The 24,190-nt window shown below is 35.9% G+C and overlaps 1 protein-coding gene across 1 annotated transcript in view; it reads left to right on the forward strand.

Moving 5' to 3' along the window:
* Positions 1-24,190, forward strand: part of phyl (phyllopod) — a 413,007-nt gene that overhangs the window by 45,748 nt on the left and 343,069 nt on the right. The window lies entirely within an intron of this gene.

A 24,190-nucleotide genomic window follows, 5' to 3' on the forward strand; every position in this document is an offset into this window, starting at 1 on the left:
CAATCAATTTCAAAATAATAGTGTAAATTCTAGAACGACTAAAAAGTTTATCTGAATTTTCGCACACTCACGCTTCTGGCAAGCAAGTGACGATATGTACAGTGTGCGCCAAAACTAAAGCACCGAAAATTCTCTGTTGCTTTTGGTTAAATAAAATCATAAGTGCAAGTTCTTAACTCAATGAGGCGTATGCTTTAAATTAGTTGCAATTTTTTTGACAGATAGCCCATTGGAAGTTTTGTCAAAAAGCTACAACTAACTTTAAGTACCCACTTAATTCTGACTATGAATATGCCCCAATATTTTGCTTTTATTTATGAAGACCACATCGACGGCTGAGTGGAACATCATCGTATTTGAAACATTTTTTCGAAAATGCCCTTTCTCAGAAATTGTTTCACGAACGCCTTAAATTAGAACTTGTTTCAAAAATGCCGTATTTCAAAACCTGGTTCAAGAACGTCCTATCTCAGAATGAGTTTCAAAAACGCCCTACCTCAACTGGAAGTGTATTTAGTTTTGGTTCAAATATGACATTTTGTAAACTCATTCTAAGATACGGCGTTTTGGAACTAAGTTATAAAATAGGGCGTTTTTGGAAAAAATTCTAAGTTAAGGCGTTCTTGAAACAATTTCTGAGAAAGGACATTTTTTTTAAATGTTTTGAAACAGGGTGATCTTCCACTCAGCCGTCGATGTACTAAACAGTTATATATTATATTGAGTATATGTTCTTCCTTAATAAAAGATACTTAGTTCTAGGAAACTTATAATTTGACTTTTTCTAAGCTATGTAGATTTTCTGAAAGGAATTTCGGTGCTTTATTTATGTCGCACTCTATATATCATAAATTTCATCAATAGACTTCATTCAATATTTACTCTTTGAGAGCTCATTAATAATACAATACAATAAATAATAATAAAGGCATGCTTTCAATAAGCGCCTATAAACTTCCCCTCTTATCCATAAAAAATAAAATAGGTTTATTAAGCTCTTGTAATTGGAAATTTGTATGGAAATGCCATTTTAAAATGCTTTATAAACCTTCAATATTTTGTATGAATAATGGGATTAAATAAATATACCCCCTTATTCATAAAAAATATTGAGTGTTTATAAAGATTTTTAAAATGACATTTCCATACAAATTTCCAATTACAAGAGCTTAATAAACCTATTTCATTTTTATGAATAAGGGGGATAATTTATAACAAACATAAAAAAACATTTCTTTTTATATAATAATATATTGGGTAATATGAACAAAAGAGTTTACTAATAGACCTCAATATTTGGACTCTTTAAGAGCTTATTAAATTCATTAAATGTATACTTTCAATGAGGGCCTGTATTAGGCTGAGGCGATTTGGAAACTTATACCGCGCCGTCGAAATTATATTTCCTCATGTTCGTACGAACTAAAAATTTAATGTTGTTACAACAAAAAAATTAAAAACTTAGAAGGAATCATTCGCAAATCTACACCTTTTCCATTTTGAATTCAGAAAACGTCAATTGAATTTCAGAATAGGTAATTGGATTTCAGAATTTGTCATTTGGATTTAAGAATAGTTATTTGGATTTCAAAGAACTATAATTGGGTTTCAGAATAGGCAATTGGAATTCAGAATGTGTGAAGTGGATTTCAAAAATAGACAATTCAATTTCGGAAGGCATCAATTGGATTTCAGATATCATACAATTTATTGCGCAAAGTTGGAAAATAATTTGTAAGTTGAAGGTAGTTCATAAATTCATTTAAATGTTAAACAGTTCGAAAAGTATTTTCTGAAATCCAATTCACACATTCTGAATTCCAATTACCTATTCTGAAATCAAATTAACATATTCTGAAATCCAGATAACTATTCTTTATCCAAATGCAAATTCTGAAATTCAATTAACTATTCTGAAAGGTGTAGTTGACCGATGAATTATGTACCTATTAATTTGGCAATGAGTGTATATCATAGACCAATTTTCTGTTCGTACCAACATAAGGAATTATAATTTCGATGGCGCGGTATAGCCTGCTTACTTAAGTATAATTTATAACAATTTTTCATGAGGACGATATGTGATATGTGATCACAGGTGGTGAACTGACGTACAGACCAATTTATTCTGTGGTCTGGCTGGATTTGTGTTCCTAGAATTTCTGTAGAAGGATACTGTTTATGTGAAGACACATGTCATCTCCGACGTGACAGCTTATTTAGCAGCCAGTCAAAAGTCGATAATGCCTGGGCGTATGGGGATTTCTTACGATCCTCCAAAAACTCCTTTTGCTACCTTTCATGAAAATGAAATGGTATATTAATTTCGTCACGAAACCCAAAATTGTAAGTCCTTAAACGAAAATAGATAGACCCACCATTAAGTATACCGAAATAATCAGGATGAAGAGCTGAGTTGATTTAGCCATGTCCGTCTGTCTGTTTGTATGCAAACTAGTCCCTCAATTCTTGAGATATCTTGATAAAATTTGGTGAGCGGGTGTATTTGGGTGTCCGATTAGACGTTTGTCCGAACCGGCCGGATCGGACCACTATAGCATATATCCTCCATACAACCGATTTTTCAGAAAAAGAGGATTTTTGTCATATCTTACTCAATTTAACAGCGTGAAGCTTCAAACTTCCCATATAATTTAGTATATTGCACATATTGTTGCCTGAAAAAATTTATGAGATCGGTAGTATATATAGTATATATCCCCCACAACCGATTGTTCAGATAAGAAACTTTTCGTAATTACTGCGCTATTTTAAGAGCTAGAGGCTTCAAATTTCAACGAATGCTTACGTATATAGCATATATTGTTGTCTGAAAAAATCATAAAGATCGGTGGTATATATAGTATATATATGGTGGTATATATAGTATATATATGGTGGTATATATAGTATATATATGGTGGTATATATAGTATATATATGGGGTATTCCATCCCATTTCGACCAATTTTGAACCCGACCCCTTTAGAATTGGCTGCCAGTCTTTCTTCTTTTTCTAGCTTACGAAAGACGTTTTTCAGAATTTTTTCAAATTTTTTCATCCAACTCAAAAAAAGTTATGAATTTAAAAAAAAACACCGTTTTTGTTTTCAAAATGCTAAAACTTTTTCAAAAATTGACCGTTTGGGATCTTTTCTTTTAATTTTTTTTAAATGTACTTTTCGGAAAAAAAACAAAAAAATGTTTAAAGTTTTTTTTTTTTTATATATATATTTATATATTTTCGCAATTTCTACCCCATTTTAACAGCTATAAGCTTCAAATTTCACCGTTTTTTACGTATATAGTATATATTGTTTTGTCAAAAAATCATAGATATCGGTGATATATATAATATATATATGATGGTATACATAATATATATATATAGTATATATATATTTTTTTTTTTTGCAATTTCGGCCCCATTTTAACAGCTAGAAGCTTCAAATTTCACCAAATGCTTACGTGTATAGCATATATTGATGTATGAAAAAATCATTGAGATCGGTGGTATACATAGTATATATCTCATACAACCGATTGTTCAGATAAGACACTTTGCGCAATTTCTGCCCCGTTTTAACAGCTAGAAGCTTCAAATTTCACCAAATGCTTACGTATATAGCATATATGGTTGTCTGAAGAAATCGTAGAGATCGGTGGTATATATATTATATACCCCATATAAACTGTCATTTTTGCCCCTTTTTTACGGCTAGAAGCTTCAAAATTCATCAAATAGTTACGTTTACTTCATATATTTTTGAAATACGTGATTCGTAGTCATAGTTTTTACATGCAGACCACAAAAAACGTGAAGCTTTGCATCCTCACACAAAGTACCTACCTATTTTTATACTCAGTTGAGCAGAGCTCACAGAGTATATTAACTTTGATTGAATAACGGTTGGTTGTATAGGTATAAAGGAATCGAGATAGATATAGACTTCCATATATCAAAATCATCAGTATCGAAAAAAAATTCGATTGAGCCATGTCGGTCCGTCCGTCCGTCTGTCCGTTAACACGATAACTTGAGTAAATTTTGAGGTATCTTGATGAAATTTGGTATGTATGTTCCTGGGCACTCATCTCAGATTTCTATTTAAAATGAACGATATGGGACAATAACCACGCCCACTTTTTCGATATCGAAAATTTCGAAAAATCGAAAAAGTGCGATAATTCATTACCAAATACGGATTAAGCGATGAAACTTGGTAGGTGAGTTGAACTTGTGACGCAGAATAGAAAACTAGTAAAATTTTGGACAATGGGCGTGGCACCGCCCACTTTTAAAAGAAGGTCATTTAGAAGTTTTGCAAGCTGTAATTTGGCAGTCGTTGAAGATATCATGATGAAATTTGGCAGGAACGTTATTCTTATTACTATATGTCTGCTTAAAAAAATTTGTAAAATCGGAGAACGACCACGCCTACTTTTTAAAAAAAAATTTTTTCAATTCAAATTTTAAAAGAAAAGTTAATATCTTTACAGTATATAAATAAATTATGTCAACATTCAACTCCAATAATGATATGTTGCAAAAAATACAAAAATAAAAGAAAATTTCAAAATGGGCGTGGCTCCGCCCGTTTTCATTTAATTTGTCTAGGATACTTTTAATGCCATAAGTCGAACAAAAATTTACCAATCCTTGTGAAATTTGGTAGGGCTTAGATTCTAGGACGATAACTGCTTTCTGTGAAAAAGGGCGAAATCGGTTGAAGACACGCCCAGTTTTTATACACAGTTGACCGTCTGTCCTTCCGCTCGGCCATTAACATGATAACTTGAGCAAAAATCGATATATCTTTACTAAACTCAGTTCACGTACTTATCTGAACTCACTCTGTATTGGTGTAAAAAATGGCCGAAATCCGACGAATCCGAAGTTATATTTTGCGTCAATAGACCAATACAATTACCATGTTTCATCCCTTTTTTCGTATTTGGTATATAATTATGGCATTTTTTTCATTTTTCGTAATTTTAGATATCGAAAAAGTGTGACCACGCCCACTTTTTCGATACAATGATAATGATAAAAAATTATTGTTAGACCTTGAGCTCGATTCGAACCCTCGATCTTAAAAACAGTAGGCCGATATAACAACAAAAATTGTTAATACATCCCAGAGCACGGGGAAAAAAGTGTCAATAAAATATGACACTATGGCAGCATTGCCAACAAACAAGTCCAATTTTCACAGCCATTCTGCAACAGATGTCGCAGTGTTGTGAATATCGATTGGCACGAACCAGAATAGAAGTAGGATTAATGAAGACAAACAAAAAACCGCTGTGATGGCTGAATGGTTATAGCAGCGGCGCCTAAACGTTGCCGATGAAGGAATTTAGCAGTTCCCGAAATGGATCTATACAACGAGTTTTGGCAGTTGTCTAAATTTTTTCTTTCTTCTATTCTAATTTAAAAATTTTTTCAATTAAGAAAAAATTTATCATAACAATAATAATGATAAAAAATTATTGTTAGGCCTTGAGCTCGATTCGAACCCGCGATCTTAAAAACAGTAGGCCGATATAACAACAAAAATTGTTAATACATCCCAGAGCACGGGGAAAAAAGTGTCAATAAAATATGACACTATGGCAGCATTGCCAACAAACAAGTCCAATTTTCACAGCCATTCTGCAACAGATGTCGCAGTGTTGTGAATATCGATTGGCACGAACCAGAATAGAAGTAGGATTAATGAAGACAAACAAAAAACCTCTGTGATGGCTGAATGGTTATAGCAGCGGCGCCTAAACGTTGCCGATGAAGGAATTTAGCAGTTCCCGAAATGGATCTATACAACGAGCTTTGGCAGTTGTCTAAATTTTTTCTTTCTTCTATTCTAATTTAAAAATTTTTTCAATTAAGAAAAAATTTATCATAACAATAATAATGATACAAAATTATTGTTAGGCCTTGAGCTCGATTCGAACCCGCGATCTTAAAAACAGTAGGGCGATATAACAACAAAAATTGTTTATTACTTATATTTATAGAACGTCATGCTGTTGCGCATATTTCCAGACATCAACGCAGAATGTGATGCTGTGGCAAATGCGGAATACTGCTGTCGATATTACCATCTGCACCCATACTCACATAGTCGTATTGGGAATCGTTGTCACTAATTTGTGTGCTGTTCACGTCCTCTGAGGGATCTAAGGGAGATTGGCTTGATTCCTCACTGAAATTCGATGAAGATGTATATGTCCTGCAAGAGAGTACATGTACAATGTTAACATTTTTTGAAGTATACACACAGAATTCAGTACAATGGATCGAACTTCGAAAAAAATTTTATCAAAATTTGAATTTTTTTAATCCGAATTTCAAAAAAATTTTCGAATATGCAGTTTTGGAATGTGCAAGTTAGAAGTTTCTCAGAAGTTTCCCCGAATTTTTAAAACTTTTTTTGTCGAGAGTGTTGGTTATTTTCATCCAGGCCTGCATAATAACGTTATTTTCAAAAAAATATTTCGTTTTTTATTCGATATTCAAAAGTTTCATTTAGTTGATATCAAAGTAAAAAAGATTGATTTTTAGAGTTTGAGTATGTTTTTCCATACAAAAATTGCTCAAAAAATTACTTAAAAATTCTAATGTTTTGATTTTCTTTCTGATGCAAATGAAACCAATTTAAAAAAATTTTTTTTTTGATTTCGTTTTCGAAAAAAAAATTATTTGTTTATTCCGTTGTGCAGCCTTGTTTTCTTCCATACAACTCATGCACAAAAAGTGATTTTTCAAATCTATCGCAAAATTCACCATGTTTCTAAGAGATTTTCAGTTATCTCGATCCCTACACCACCCAAAGGAATTTGGTTTTCCATGAATTAAATTGTCACCCAGTCTCGAACTACATGCTGAGTTTCAAGACTCTAAGTCATCGGGAAGTTAGTTAAAAGTGGATTGCAAAATTAACTTCGTTTTTGTGAAACGTTTGGCAAGAATGCCATTTCCCCGGCAAACTCCCAATCAATTTCCTCTGAAAATTTAGGCTCATCCAACGCAGCGCCGCCGCTACTGCCACTCTTTTGCCGCTTGGATGCTTTGGCGTGGTAGCGATAGCTTTCCCGAAGGCTGGTCCTCGCGTCTTTGCTTTCAATCACTAGTGTAAATAACACATACAATTAAATGTAATACTTTGCATTTGCTCACAATTGTTAAAACATGTCAAAAAATGTCGCGAGAGGTATATAAAGATGCGTTTTGGCTTCCGTACCAATAACACACTTGCAGTTTTCGGAACACCCAATATTTGTGCGTACACGAACCAAATGGAAATTACAGAAAATTTCCAACTTTGCTTGCAAATACTTGTTTATAAAAGACAAAACGCGTCTTTTGACACTCCTCCATATATTTTTGAACGTGGTTTAACAGTTTTGAGCTAAAGTAAATAATGACCAAAAAGATACACAAATATGGTAATTGTTTACTTTAGCTCACAACTGCAAAAACCCGACCAAAAATATCGGGAGAGGTGTCAAAAGACGAGTTTTGCTCCCAGGACCACGAATCCGAGATCGGAAATTCAAAATTTCATTTCTGTCAAAAGATATTTCCAAAAAAACCGGAAAATGATCCATAGTATTTTTGCGCAGAACAGCTTTCTGCATTGGCGGCCTTCGGCCGCGCTTATAAAAAATTACCCTGGGTGGGTCCAACACCGGTTTGGAGACCAAAGCTATATCCGCGCAAAACACTTTTACCTACAGTTTTTCTTGTGGGTCCTACAAAATCATTAAAACAACAACCACATGAAAATTTTCAATTTTGTTTGTAAATATCTCCGAAACGTCTTTTGACACCTCTCGTGATATTTTTGGACGAGTTTTAGCAGTTGTGCGCTAAAGTAAACAATTACCACAAATATACATACAAACAGTTTATTAACATACCTTCTGTCCCAAGGGAGCTACTTAAGTGGACCCAGGCCTGATCCACTGCATTTTTGTTGCAATGCAATGGATCAGAAGTATCCCATATCCTGGGCCACTATTTCACTTCCCTTTTCAGAGCCAGTTTCTCCTCTGCCGTGAAATTTAATACGCGCTTTTTGCGTTTTGGTGCTGCAGCAATATTTATTTCCATTTCTGAAATAAAATAATAATTATTTATTGCAGAAAAATTAAAAAACCATGTGCTTACCTAATTTTTCCAGTTGTTTACCTTTTTTTCTTCAAGAAATATATGGTGCTTGACATATTTCTTGCGGAAACCGGTGTTGCCGTATGTGAATTTGATGGAAAAATAGTAGTAAAATATCGCACTAAATTTCTTGTAAACTGCGTACTACCTCAAGAAAATTTACCACGAGGAATTTTATTGAGCATTTCTTGAGCGTTTTTTATATGAAATTTTTACTTTTTTGTGATCTGCGTACCGCTCTTAAATTATGTATATGCGCCAAGGATTATACGATTTTTACCCATGTGTTACGCAATGATATCCACTTAGACTGCTTATGATTTCGAGCGCGGCATCCTTGGCCGAATAGTTACTCACTAACGTTTCAAGGTGTTTTATTGGTGTAGCTCGGAAGCATAGCGCGACAAAAACATCCGTCAGAAAGTATTCGGAGCTACACCTAGAGCTTCTAGGAAAGTGACGTCGACGAAGGCATGATTTCGAAGTCGCAGCCCTATAGCTTCTGTGCTGGCATATGGTATAAGGGCCAGGATGCGTGATAGCGACTGGTGGTCGGGATTGCCACAGTTCGCACGTCGGGAATCGTAGCTCCTAGAAACAGCAGAAAGCGCGATCAACAATAAGCCAGCATTGACGACAATCGTTAAAACTGTGTCACTAGAGTCATGACTATTAGTAGATAATTGATAGCAACCGTAAGTCGCCTTTGTACGTGACCAGCATGTAGCCACAAATTATTTAAAGGAATCGTGCCGACGACGGGTATTAGAGTTAGCCCAGAACATCTCCTTCGGTGAAACTAAACTACAAAAGTTTGACCATTTTAAGTATTTCTTCCTCTCTATTCCCGAAATTTTTTGAACGATCCGCGAGATTTGGAGGCAAAAACCGCGTGTATATTCTCGAACGGTGCGTGGTAGCACGGAGAATATATATATATATGGATATAGAAAAAGAAATAAAAGGCAAATAGTTGTATTAGTATAATGAGAATGATGGCAATAATTAATTTATTTTGTATTAATTTAGAACAATATTTTACCTTTGGTATATGATGTGGCGTGACAGCAGCAGCTGGAACAAAAACAAGAAAATGATCTCCGTTGTGTCGGACCGTAGATCGTGCGGGGGTTTTCCAAGGGATATTTGTTATCCGATGGAAAACTCAGTTACCCGTGTTATGCTGCTTATATGTGTGAGTGACTATATGAGGGTGTATGCATGCGTGTTAGCAATACATGACAGTATATTTATGTAAATACATATGTGCAACTAAATGAATTATGCTTTGGGGTGGCCGTGTAAAATAAATATAAATATTTAGGTTCTGACCTAAACACCGCGGATCTTTCCGAAACGGCCGATATGTCGATTTCCTTAAATACATACATATAAACAAAACCTTTCCAAAAATTATTTTTTTTTTAATTTTCGCTTTACAAGCCTCCCAGATACTCATCGGCAAGTTAATGATATTGTTCCAGATCGTCAAACATACCATTGACGTCAGCAATTTGTTTCCATATTCATTAGTTGTGGACAATGTGATACTCTGAAGTCCAGCCATTCAATTCAGAGCTTTACGCTGATCACTTTGTCGGCGCGCAGGTCACGCCGCCGCCGCCGGTATATAATAGAGTCTACGCCGCCGCCGCCAATTAACTGACCGGCGTAAACCTCTAATACATATATACAAAATACAAAAGATGAGGAACGATCTTATTAACTTGTAATTAACTTAGCTCTATAGCTCTATAGCGTTTTTTTTTGTTGGCTACACAATCACATATATTAAATGCATATACGATAACATAACTATAGGTATACATAGGCCTAGGATAGCTAACTTCGTAAACGCAAACACTCTAAGGATACATACATAGTCCTATATAAATCATTGCTGAAAATCGTTAGAAGCTATATACCTGCATGGTAGAGAAAAATTAATGTACTTAAATGAAACAAAAAAGGTGTAAGAAATTCGAAAACCATTTTACTAATTTAATCATAAATGGTATCCGAAGATTGTTGGTTGGCGTATTGCGCGCTTGTATTTAAAATCCAATTTTTCGTGCGTCGTACAAAGTAACAACATGTTGGTACTCTTTGTGCTATGAAGTCAATAATTTTGAACCTAATATTTCAACAAGCCACGCTCTCAAAACACATATTACAATTTTACAATTAAAAATATTGTAAAAATTGCAAAACAACCGAAAACTTTCTTTAAAATACACAGAAAAGTTATTTTAAAACCAAAAACATAAATACAATCTTGATATAGTTTTTATTACGTATATTTTTTTTTTTTAATTACATAATTTGTATTACATAATTATATATTATATACATACTAGGCGTGTGAGGGATTAAATGAAATAAGTAAACGTACGAAAAGAAATATAGATATATAAGCTTATATTCATACATATACAGATATATATAATAGTATTGGACATTTTGAATAATGCGGTATACGTTTAACGACAATCGCAAATGGTTGAATCTATAGTCTATGAACTATTTTGAAATGAATATTGAATAAACTTTTGTAATTAAAATGGGAATGCTGGCATTCTTTTGATTTAGAAGGCATAGGTAACACAGGTAAGGGGCCACCGAAATTTAGGTGCGTCGGTGGCCATGGATTTGAGGGTGGGACAAAGCACTGGGCGTCACAAAACCACCGCGGCGCCACCTATGTATATTCGGCCTTTTTTTTGTTGTTTTCCCCTTTCTAATTTGCAGCTTTTTTTTGTTATTTGGTTCTCAGCGTGCAACTGCTCGTATCCGGTTCGGATTTTTTTTTTGTTGTGTGAGTCGTTTTAAAATTTCAGTTGGTAGTTTTCAGTTGTAGTTTAAATTCAAATCCGAGTCCTATTTCTACGTTAATTTTTATACTCAGCTGAGCAGAGCTCACAGAGAATATTAACTTTGTTCGCATAACAGTAATCCGTAACGGCATAAACTAATCGAGATAGATATAGACTTATATATATCAAAACGATCTTGGCGAAAAAAGAAATTCATTTACCCATGTCCGTCCGTCCGTCTGTAAACACGATAACTTGAGTAAATTTTGAGGTATCGTGATAAAGTTTGGTATATAGGTTCCTGGGCACTCATTTCAGATTGCTATTGAAAATGAACGAAATCGGACCATAACCACGCCCACTTTTTCGATATCGAAAATTTCGAAAAACAGATAAAGTGCGATAATTCATTACCAAAGACGGCTACAGCGATGAAACTTGGTACGTGTATTGAACTTATGACGCAGAATAGAAAATTAGTAAAATTTTGGAAAATGGGTGTGGCACCGCTCACTTTTAAAAGAAGGTAATTTCAAAGTTTTACAAGCTATAATTTGGCAGTCGTTGAAGATATCATGATGAAATTCGGCATGAACGTTCCTCCTATTACTATATGTGTACTAAGTAAAAATTAGCAAATTCGGATTACGAACACGCCCACTTTTAAAACAAAATTTTTTTAAAAGTCAAATTTTAACAAAAAATTTAATAACTTTACAGTATATAAGTAAGTTATGTCAACATTCAACTCCAGTAATGATATGGTGCAACAAAATACAATAATAAAAGAAATTTTCAAAATGGGCGTGGCTCCGCCCTTTTTCATTTAATTCGTCTAGAATACTTTTAATGCCATAAGTCGAACAAAAATTTACCAATCCTTGTGAAATTTGGTACGGGCATAGATTTTATAACGGTAACTGTTTTCTGTGAAAACGGGCGAAATCGGTTGAAGCCACGCCCAGTTTTTATACACAGTTATCCGTCTGTCCTTCCACTCGGCCTTTAACACGATAACTTGAGCACAAATCGATATATCTTTACTAAACTTAGTTTACCTACTTACCTGAACTTACTTTATCTTGGTATAAAAAATGGCCCAAATCCGACTATGACCACGCCCACTTTTTCGATATCGAAAATTACGAAAAATGAAAAAATGCCATAATTCTATACCAAATATGAAAAAAGAGATGAAACATGGTAATTGGATTTAGAAAAAACTTTGTAAAATGGGTGTGACACCTACCATATTAAGAAGAAGAAAATGAAAAAGTTCTGTAGGGCGAAATCAGAAGCCCTTTGAATCTTTGCAGGAATACTGTTCGTGGTATTGCATATATAAATAAATTAGCGGTACCCGACAGATGATGTTCTGGGTCACCCTGGTCCACATTTTGCTCGATATCTCGAAAACCCCTTCACATATACAACTAAGGGCCACTCACTTTTAAAACCCTCATTAATACCTTTAATTTGATACCCATATCGTACAAACACATTCTATAGTCACTCCTGGTCCACCCTTCTGGCGATGTCTAAGAAAGGCGTCCACCTGTAGAACTAAGGCCCACTACGTTTTAAATAATCATTAACACCTTTCATTTGATACCCATATCGTACAAACACATTCTAGAGTCACCCCTGGTCCACCTTTATGGCGATATCTCGAAAAGGTGTCCACCTATAGCACTAAGGCCCACTCCCTTTTAAAATAATCATTAACACCTTTCATTTGATACCCATATCGTACAAACACATTCTAGAGTCACTCCTGGTCCACCTTTATGGCGATATCTAGAAAAGGCGTCCACCTATAGCACTAAGGCCCACTCCCTTTTAAAATAATCATTAACACCTTTCATTTGATACCCATATCGTACAAACACATTCTATAGTCACCCCTGGTCCACCCTTATGGCGATATCTCGAAAAGGCGTCCACCTGTAGCACTAAGGCCCACTCCTTTTCAAAATACTCATTAACACCTTTCATTTGATACCCATATCGTACAAACACATTCTAGAGTCACCCCTGGTCCACCTTTATGGCGATATCTCGAAAAGGCGTCCACCTATAGCACTAAGGCCCACTCCCTTTTAAAATAATCATTAACACCTTTCATTTGATACCCATATTGTACAAACACATTCTATAGTCACCCCTGGTCCACCCTTATGGCGATATCTCGAAAAGGCGTCCACCTGTAGCACTAGGGCCCACTCCCTTTTAAAATAATCATTAACACCTTTCTTTTGATACCCATATCGTACAAACACATTCTAGAGTCACCACTGGTCCACCTTTATGGCGATATCTCGAAAAGGCGTCCACCTATAGCACTAAGGACCACTCCCTTTTAAAATAATCATTAACACCTTTCTTTTGATACCCATATCGTACAAACACATTCTAGAGTCACCACTGGTCCACCTTTATGGCGATATCTCGAAAAGTCGTCCACCTATAGCACTAAGGCCCACACCCTTTTAAAATAATCATTAACACCTTTCATTTGATACCCATATCGTACAAACACATTCTAGTGTCACCTCTGGTCCACCTTTATGGCGATATCTCGAAAAGGCGTTCACGTATAGAACTAAGGCCTACTCCCTTTTAAAATACTCATTAAAATACAACATTCCAGGGTTACCCTAGGTTAATTTTGCTAAATGGTGATTTTCCCTTATTTTGTCTCCAAAGCTCTCATCAGCTGAGTATGTAATGTTCGGTTACACTCGAACTTAGCCTTCCTTACTTTTTTTTTATGCGTTTAGATTTTTCTTCTGAATTTTCAATTTGAATTTTTAACGGTCTGGCCGTGCTTGATAGAAAATGCGTTTCCCTAACAAGGTTTGCATTTGAAAAGAGAAAAACTAATGCCAAGATTTTTTCTTAGAATGCGAAATGCGATTTCTGTTGTTATTCTTCATGTTCAATGTGATAACGCCACTCAATTGTACATCGAATGTTACTTTTTTGAACCCATACGTGATTGAATGTATTTCGTGGGTCTTGCTCGCTTTTTGCACGCGAAGTAGTTATACGTAAACTTAATTCATTTACATATATTAATATTAGCGCTTCCAGTGTTATGATCAGGGTTAGGATTTTGAGGCATTGGCCTATTTTGCCTGCTTGGTCCTATCTGTAAATGAAATAAAGAATTACGCGTTTGACATCTTTTTTATTAAAAATATGAATTTTTAATTTGCCTGTTTTGTGCCTTTCTTGATTTTATCGCCTTTTTCCGCCTTTTCTAGGTGCTTTGCCTTTTTTTAACGGTTTTATTTAAGTGACTCGACAGGCTGGCGGGACCCGAATTTTGTAATTGAAATTTAAGTAACTTCCCGATAAGCTACAAGCTTGAAACTTGGAATATAGTTCAGAACCCGATGACAATGCAATAATAAGAAAAAAATTGCCGCTAGGTGGCGCAAGGATCGATATGTTCATAAAAATCGTATTTGTGGTCCGATTTGGCTCATATTTCGAACACATAATACATACAAGAATAGAAAGCGACCTATGAAAAAAATCGCCACTAGGTGGTGCAAGATTTTAGATATTCACAAAAATCGTACTTGTGGTCCGATTTGGCTCATATTTGGAACACATAATAAATAAGAGAATAGAAAGCGACCTATGAAACATATTCGCCGCTAGGTGGTACAAGGATCGAGATATTCACAAAAATCGTATATGTGGTCCGATTTGGCTCATATTTGGCACACATAATACATAAAAGAATAGAAAGTGACTTAGGAAAAAATCGCCGCTAGGTGGCGCAAGGATCGAGATATTAACAAAAATCGAATTTGTGGTCCGATTTGGCTCATATTTGGGACACATAATACATACAAGAATAGAAAGCGACCTATAAAAAAATCGCCGCTAGGTAGCGCAAACATCGAGATATTCAAAAAAAACGTTGTATTTGTGGTCCGATTTGGTCGATATTTGGAACACATAATACATACATGAATAGAAAGCGACCTATTATGTCCGATTTGGCTCATATTTAGAACAAATATTACATACAGTCCGGTAGAAATGACATCAAAATATCTTGGAGTTGGTGGAGGGACAAGCATACGTGGCGCAGAGTCGAGTAAAGTCTTTGGAAGGATTATGTATTGAGGAATTAGATTGTAACAAATTGTCAGGAAAGTCCTTGCTGCAATGAGTCACTAAATGAACTAAATAGATTGAGAAATAATAGGCAATTAAATAAAGGCTAAAAACTTGAAAAAAAAATAATTAAAAAAAAATTTTAAGTTAAATGGTTTTATTGAAAACAATACTTACATGAAGTAATAATAATACTAAAGCTAGAAAATAATTAGGTAGGTCCTAGGTGCTAGTCATCACACTCCTCATCAATCTAGGGCGTTGATCAGACAATTAAATAAAAGCGTTGGACGCGGAAATTTCTATTGATAGTCATATATAAGACCAACTGAACCCTAATAACATTTTTAGAAATTTCACGCGTCAAACGCTTTTATTTAATTGTCTGATCAACGCCCTAGATTGATGAGGAGTGTAATGACTAGTACCTAGGACCTACCTAATTATTTTCTAGCTTTTAGTATTATTATTACTTCATGTAAGTATTGTTTTCAATAAAACCGTTTAACTTCAACATTTTTTTTTATTATTTTATTATATTTCAAGCCTGACAAAGTGCCTTGGAAATATATGAGGTAAAAATTGTAATATCACATACTCGTACTATTCGAAAAAAATTGTCTTATCATACAAAAAATATATAACCATAGTACTTTGTTACCGTTTGGCACAGCTTTTTTACAACACTGCTCCTATTTCTTCTTCAGCTTGCGATATGATGAGTTTCTGTTTTTTTGTAGCTAAAACTTGACATTTTTAAATTCGTGCGTTAATTTTGTTTGTGAGTTAAATATTTGCGATAATTTAAAATGCCTAAAGCAGAATTTGGGGAAGACATACTTTCGACTGATGGAAAGATTCTCATTTGTTCATGCTGTGGAATAAAAGTAAATGACGACAAATAACATCATATTCAAAAACATCTTCAAACGGAGAAACACAATAAAGCAGCGTCATTGAAACTGACTCCGAAGGCACAACCTATAACTTCATTTTTAAATAATGCCACATCGAACAAGTTTTTAAGAGATCTCACCAAAATGATGGTAGCTTGCGATATACCTTTAATAAAAGCCAATGGTAGATAGTTCAGATCGTTTATGGAAAAATATATCCAGAAAAAAGTTCCTGATCAATCGACTATGCGAAAGCACTATTTAAAAAAAAAAAATATTAAAATGTTTTGGAAGAAATGCGGTCGCATATAGGAAACAGCAGCATTTTCGTGTCAACTGATGAGACTACGTACAAAGCAGGCAGATTCGTTTGCATTGCCATTGTCGGTCCTTTACGGCAAGATGGCAGAGGCTTTCTTCTAACATCGGAAGTAATACAAAAAGTAAACGCTACGGAAATTGTTAAACTCTTGATGATGCCTTAAAAATTCTATGGCCAGAAGAAGTAAAACTGGATATAGTACTGATATTTGTTACAGACGCCGCACCATATATGAAAAAAGCGCAGTTGGGACTCAGTTATTTTATCCACGAATGATTCATATTTCATGTGTTATTCAAAAAGTCCAACAAGAGTTCGATTATTTAAAGAAAAGCAACCAGATCTACCTCTACCACCTCAGCTAGTAAGATGTATTTTTTAAAGCCATGTATGTATGAATGATTAAAAAATTTGGTATTTTTAAAGGTCTTGACACGCTGGTGAACTTGGCAGTATCATATTATGCAAAAAACTTTATCGCAATCAAGGATATTGTTGACAGTCTCACTGACGATGCGGCTTGCATTATTTTTGCAAAGAAATTGTTTGCAAACATGGGAATTCGAGAGGACTTGGCTTATATTCAGGCTTACTTTGGGCTTATAGTAGGCGAGAGAAAAATTCTTCAGAAAAGGGGTTACTTTTTCACCTAAATATATTTACATAATTTTATATACTAGTTAACTTGTTCATCATGCATTGTCTTAAGGACTATTTATACAAAATCGGTTTAATTTCAATATTTTCAAGTGCAGGACACATTTTTATTTAAGGGCGATTTTAAATGACTTAAAAATTCGATTTTAGAACGTATATTTATACCGATTTTCTCCTGTAAATGTTAAAATTAAAACGAGATTACATAAATGAGTTGAAAAAAGCACGGTGTACGAATTAGTAGTGGATTAAGCTAGTATATACTAAGCAGGGCCGTAGAGAGAAAATCCGGGCCCGGGACTAAACAATTTACGGGTCCCTATAAAAAATCCACTAATACATTTAATGAATTTGAATTAATGACGTCTCATTCATGAATCGTTATTGATGGATTGCATTAAAAAAAATGTTTGCCACATCAACTAAATGATTTTTGGACTAAGAGCTGACAATAAAATTAACACAGAATATTTACAATTGTTTTTGTTTTTTTTTATCGACATATTGATAAATGATTCAAAGTTCGATTGAGCTCAAGGCCAGAATAATAATTTTTTTCTAATGATAATTATTGTTATTTTTTAATTTTTCTAAATTTGAAAAATTGTATTTTGTTTTTGGAATAGTAATGTAACGAATGTTAGCAGCACTGAGCGATGCTATCGTCTCTAAGCCGATGCTAACCAGTGACGTGAATGCACATCAATAATTCATCATTATGTATCTACATAAACGAATAAATAATTGCGTCTACACATATGTACGTATACGAACATCTGAGCGGCAATGCACAAATACATGCATATATCTTATCTGAGTTGTCACAAGAGAGAGCAATAATTTGTGCACGTAGTTGTGGCTGGCGATTGTGTAGCCGAAACAACTAGTAACTTCTGGAAATCGAAGAGCCTAGAAGTATGCAGCGTAAACTATAAAAGCAGTGCAGGCGAGTAAGAAGTAGTTCAGTTTGATTTGAATTGTCAAGCAGTTACGAGTAAGACGATATCTAGCGAGCAATAGCACTATTATTTTGAAAGTCAGTTTCCTTTAAGATATGAGTTTGGTTATTAAGCTATTCGTTGCACAGTTTGAGTGTTATTGTGAAGTATTTTAATAAAGGCCATTTTTCCGTTATTCAATATTGGAGTTATTTATTCAACAGTTTAGCGATACGATCCTAGCAAAAGGGCAAATAAGAGGATTTGCAAATAAAAATTCGTTACAATTGGTGTCAGAAGAGGAATTGTTGAATAAATTCCGAAGATTGGGAATACAACTTGGACATGGCAAAGTTCAGTGAATTGAAGATCCAGCAACTGAAAAAGGAGTTGGAGAACCGTGGATTAAATACAACCGGCAATAAGATCGAACTTCAAGCACGGCTACGAGAGGTAATGGAGTCGCAAGGAATTGATGTGGACGAGTATGCCTTTTATCCTGATAGGGACGAGACAACAACAAAAATTGAAGAGAAAAATGAAACATCGCAGACAGTTACGAGCACAGACTTGAACATGATATTGGCTGCAATAGCTGCTCAAACATCGACAGTATCATCAATGTCGTCACATATATCATCCCAACTAGAAGCACAAGAAACACGTATGTCAGAAATGTCGACACAGATTACATCGAAGATTGAAGCACAAGAAACGCGTATGTCAGAAATGTCGACACAGATTACATCGAAGATTGAAGCACAAGAAACGCGTATGGTAGAAATGTCGACACAGATTACATCAAAGATGGAGACACAACTGAAAGAACAAGAGGCACGCATAACAGTACAACTCGAAGCGCAAGAGGCGCGTATATCATCAAAACTCGAAGCACGTATGGACGAGAAAATAACGCAGTTTGAGGAAAAAATCGAAGCCGAGGTGGATGCTTTGAGAGGTCGTATACAAGAGTTGCAATTAAACCGCCCAGCTGTTTCAGCAAGCAATACAAAGGTAAAAACACCATCCTTTGACGGTTCTGTTCCTTTCCAGGTCTTTAAGCTACAGTTTGAGAAGACCGCAGCAGTGAACAACTGGAATGCGGAAGATAAAGTTGCTGCACTATTCGTGGCATTGAAGGGGCCAGCAGCGGAAATTCTACAGACGATTCCCGAAGGAGAGCGGAACAATTATGACGCATTGATGGCTGCTGTAGAACGGCGATACGGAAGCGAACACAGGAAACAGATATTTCAAATAGAATTGCAAAACCGCTACCAAAAAGCTAACGAGACTTTGCAGGAGTTTGCTTCGGACATTGAAAGATTGGCTCATCTTGCAAATGCGGATGCACCCGTGGAGTATACGGAAAGAGTGAAGGTTCAGAGCTTTATAAATGGCATAAAGGACGTCGAAACGAAGCGAGCCACATACGCGAACCCAAAGCCAACATTCGCAGAAACGGTGTCACAAGCTCTGATTCAGGAAACGGCGTCGCTTCTGTGTAAGCCAGTTTTCAAAGCACGCCGTGTGGAAGTAGAAAGGCCAGAGTGGGTAGACGCAATATTGGAGGCGCTGAAAGGATCGCAAAAGCGGAGTGGAAAAGTTATCAAATGCTTCAAATGCGGGAAGTCCGGTCACATTGCACGTCATTGCGATCTTGGCCTTAATAGTTCCAACAATGTGGGTGGGCGTAAACGCAAAGCTGGAGGAGATGAGCAAGAGCGTGTCGAATGTAAAGAACGAAAACTTGCCCCGGCTATTGAATGTCCTATGATATCTGTGTTGCAAATTGGTAGAAAATCGAGCAGTCTTACCGTCAGAGGCAATGTCGATGGCGAGGAGCGTGTACTGACTGTAGATACGGGCGCATCTCATTCCTTGATTCGATCTGAATTAGTCAACAGGAGAGTTAAACCGTTACCTGGAGCAAGGTTGCGTACGGTCACAGGCGAGTATAACCAAGTCCAGGGAGAAGTGATATGTGAAGTACTGATTGGGAAGGTCATGGTTTTACACAAATTCGTTGTGGCGGAGATCGTTGATGAAGTCATATTGGGAGTGGACTTCTTGGTTGACCATGATATCAAGATCGATATGCAGAAAAGGGTGATGCTTTATAAGAACCAGGATGTGCCAATTAACTTCAGTTTGGAAAAAGGTTTCAGCAGTAATCGAGTACTGGTGGAGAAAAGTCGACAAAGGCCACGAAAGTCAAAGGTAAAGGTTGATGAAACGAATGGGCCAAACAAAGCGAAATCAAAAGTACCTGCGACAAAAACACCGGCATTGACAAACCCTAATGGACGCACTAAAACAACTGCAAGAATTTTGCAGGAAGCATGCAAGGGTGGTTTCAAGCCATCGCGCACTTCTGTTGGGAAACGGCGGAACGATACTGTCAAGCCAATCCGTCAAGCGCAAGCTCTGCGAAATAGTTCATTGGTCAAACAACAGAGTGTGAGGAAACGACTAAGGATAATGAGTAGTAAGATCAAACGCAGGTACAATGAGAACAATAATTCGGAAGGGTTCTTGGAGGGAGATTTGGTACTGTTAAACAACCCTCTCCGGCGGAAAGGTGTTCCAGCCAAAATTCGGTGCATTTGGGAAGGCCCGTACAAGGTTGTGAAGAAGATCAGTAATTCCATCTACCGCATACAAACCATTGGGAAACCACGAAATAGAAAGGTGGTTCATTTGGAGATGCTAGCGGCGTTTAGATCGAGAGATTTGTCTGATCGGGACGATCAGACTTAGGTGGAGGGCAGTGTAACGAATGTTAGCAGCACTGAGCGATGCTATCGTCTCTAAGCCGATGCTAACCAGTGACGTGAATGCACATCAATAATTCATCATTATGTATCTACATAAACGAATAAATAATTGCGCCTACACATATGTACGTATACGAACATCTGAGCGGCAATGCACAAATACATGCATATATCTTATCTGAGTTGTCACAAGAGAGAGCAATAATTTGTGCACGTAGTTGTGGCTGGCGATTGTGTAGCCGAAACAACTAGTAACTTCTGGAAATCGAAGAGCCTAGAAGTATGCAGCGTAAACTATAAAAGCAGTGCAGGCGAGTAAGAAGTAGTTCAGTTTGATTTGAATTGTCAAGCAGTTACGAGTAAGACGATATCTAGCGAGCAATAGCACTATTATTTTGAAAGTCAGTTTCCTTTAAGATATGAGTTTGGTTATTAAGCTATTCGTTGCACAGTTTGAGTGTTATTGTGAAGTATTTTAATAAAGGGCATTTTTCCGTTATTCAATATTGGAGTTATTTATTCAACAGTTTAGCGATACGATCCTAGCAAAAGGGCAAATAAGAGGATTTGCAAATAAAAATTCGTTACAGTAAGTAGAAATTTTTTCAGACACCTGCCATAGCTGCGCAGATAGATCCATTTCGAACGGTGCTAAGCCTTCATCATCAGTACACTTTAAGCTGGAGACATTGGTGCTTTATCGGTAACCGTATCGGTAACCTTTTAACAGCTGATTCGACCAACCTTATGAGAATCAATGCAATCGATTATTGGTGCCGCTAAGGTCGTAACCGTATCGCAGCCAACCAATTGGGTTTTGGTTTACCGTCGTAACGATAAACAGCTGATTACGTTAGGGATACGGATACAGCGATACGACATACGGCACCAATGACTCCAGCTTTAGGCACGCTGCGCTAACCATTTAGCTATACAGCGGTGGTTTGTTTGACTGACAAATTGCTACTTCTATTCCTTCTTACCAACTATATTTATTCAGTGTTGCGCCATCTGTTGCAAATCACTGATAATGCTAGATTTGTTTATTGTCAATTACTTTGTTTTGAAACTCCCAAGTGCTTATGATTTATTAACAATTGTTTTTGTCTTATTTTTTATCGGCCTATTGATAAATGATTCAAGGTTCGATTCGAGCTCAAGGCCAGAACAATGATGACGAAGGTTTAGCACCCTTCGAAATGGATCTATCTGCGCGGCTATGGCAGGTTGTCTGAAAAATTTTCTACTTACTATTCCAAAAACAAAATACAATTTTTCAAATTTAGAAAAATTAAAAAATAACAATAATTGTCATCAGAAAAAAATTATTGTTCTGGCCTTGAGCTCAAATCGAACCTTGAACAGAATATTTACTATTTATACTATTTTATTGTAACGTAGAAATAAAATTCTCTTTTAACAGTCACATATTGTTTCAAATAATCGGTTCTAGTTATTTGGTAACATTTTAATACATTTCTGATAAATTTAATGATGATTATAAATTTTAGTTATTCAATATAGAAAGTTCTGATATCAAAGAGTGGCTTTACTTGCTTTTTGCTGAATTTTTTTTATAATAATATCAAAATTTAACTGTCTTGCGAAAACGGATTCAACACAAAGCATGGCAAGTCCTGAAACTCGCTCTTGAGATGAACACGATCTATGAAAGTTTTTGATTCTTGCAAGGACGCTGAAAGAACGTTTTGCACTAGCTACAGAGTAGCATTTACCTTTATCAAAATTTGCTTCGTAAATGTGTTTCAAGTGAATTATTTCAGATTCTAAGCTTTGAGAAATATCCGACTTGTATTTTTGGACAAATTTTGCTGCACTCGCCCGAACCGTAGTTTCATCCATGTATTCAAATTGCCACAAAGAGGAAAACGTCTGGTTCAAATTTCTAATAGCTGCAAATCGTTCAGTAATGCCAGTGATTCCGAATCAACGATCACCAAGAATGTATTGTTTTTAAAATCAGACTCTGGATCATCCGTAATCGTCTCATTTCCATTATCTTCAAAACGTCTTTTGGGTTTTCGCTTTCGAATGTCCGGAAACTTTGGCGAGATGTTCAATTGAATAGCAACTGCTTTGCATCCGTTTAAAATTGTTTCACATTGGTTCCTGATCAACTTTAAATCAGCTAATAAGGCATCTAGATGTCGGACCTGAACATCTATGGTGGCGTCTCTAGCGTGGAGGACCACATTTTTTTTTTTTTTTTGAAGACAAATTTAAGATAGCAAGATACATTCTAACTTGTTGATGTACTTGAGAATGCTGGTAATATCTCCGTATGCTTGCGCAGTCAAATTTGGCTTTTGGCTGAAAGACTATGAAGAGAGCTCGGTACATTTTTTTTGAGATGTCCCAACATTGGGGACTGCTGCTGAAAATAGTGAAACATTTTTGTACAAATCCGAAGAAAGTAATTGCAGCCGTACAATATTCTGCAGCATCAACACAACATACATTGAGACTGTGGGTTACACAAAGCGAGTAATCAGCATTAGAGTTTTTGCCGTGACGTAGTGTAAGCTCCTTTCATATTGGCGCCGTTATCGTACCCTTATGCACGACAATCTTTTAATGGGATTTCATGTTTACCTAGAGTATGGCAAATTAGATCAGCGATTTTCAGACCAGTTTTTTGGTTACAATTCACGAAAGCCAAAAACCGGTCTTGAATTGTAAAATTTGTTGCTTTCGAATTGAAATGGAGTTAGCGAAAAATGAACGTAGTCAACGTGACTAGCATCAGGCATAGCAACAGCGATAATAGCAAAATACTTGGCTTTCTTGCCTTGATCTAATATAGTTTCCCTCACGTGCTTTGCACAAACTTCTATAAACTCGTTTTGAATGGCGGGGGAAAGATAGTGAACTTATAAACGTTTGTGCTGCTGTTGTGAAATCCTAACTTTCTCCAAATGATCTCTAAGTATCGGATCATAATGGCTTATGAGATCATAGATGCCCAAAAAATGACCATCGTTTCGTTCGCCAAGATATACACCTTCGTCTTGAAAGCTAGACCTCTTTCACCCAAAAATAGTATAGTGTCCAAAATTCTATATAAAATTTTGTCCGCTTTCTAGTTTCAGTGATTAGCTTTTCATTGATAGGTGTTTCAATTGTAGCCTCCTTTTGAATTAGATTTTGTAAAGATCGCCATTGAATATAACATTTAATGTGATCTTGAGTATTTTCGTGTGATGGGAGTTTATCGTATTGCTTCTTCCATACCTGGAATTTCGAATATCCGCACAACAAATTTTAGGTCGATTTAAAGTATTGGGGCTTAACAGACGAGTTGGTAGGCAATAAAAAGCATTGCTACTGGAACTCCACACTAACCAGTCACGCTCTACTTTCTCTCCATTTAGCAAGATTCTGTTTAACAACGAGGTAGGAAATGCCTCGTCATGACAATCTTTCCACAACAAGGCATTTTTGATGACCTCGAAGAATTAT

This window comes from Eurosta solidaginis, chromosome 3 (genome assembly GCF_040869045.1).
Source record: "Eurosta solidaginis isolate ZX-2024a chromosome 3, ASM4086904v1, whole genome shotgun sequence".
NCBI classification, from domain to species: Eukaryota; Metazoa; Arthropoda; class Insecta; order Diptera; family Tephritidae; genus Eurosta; species Eurosta solidaginis.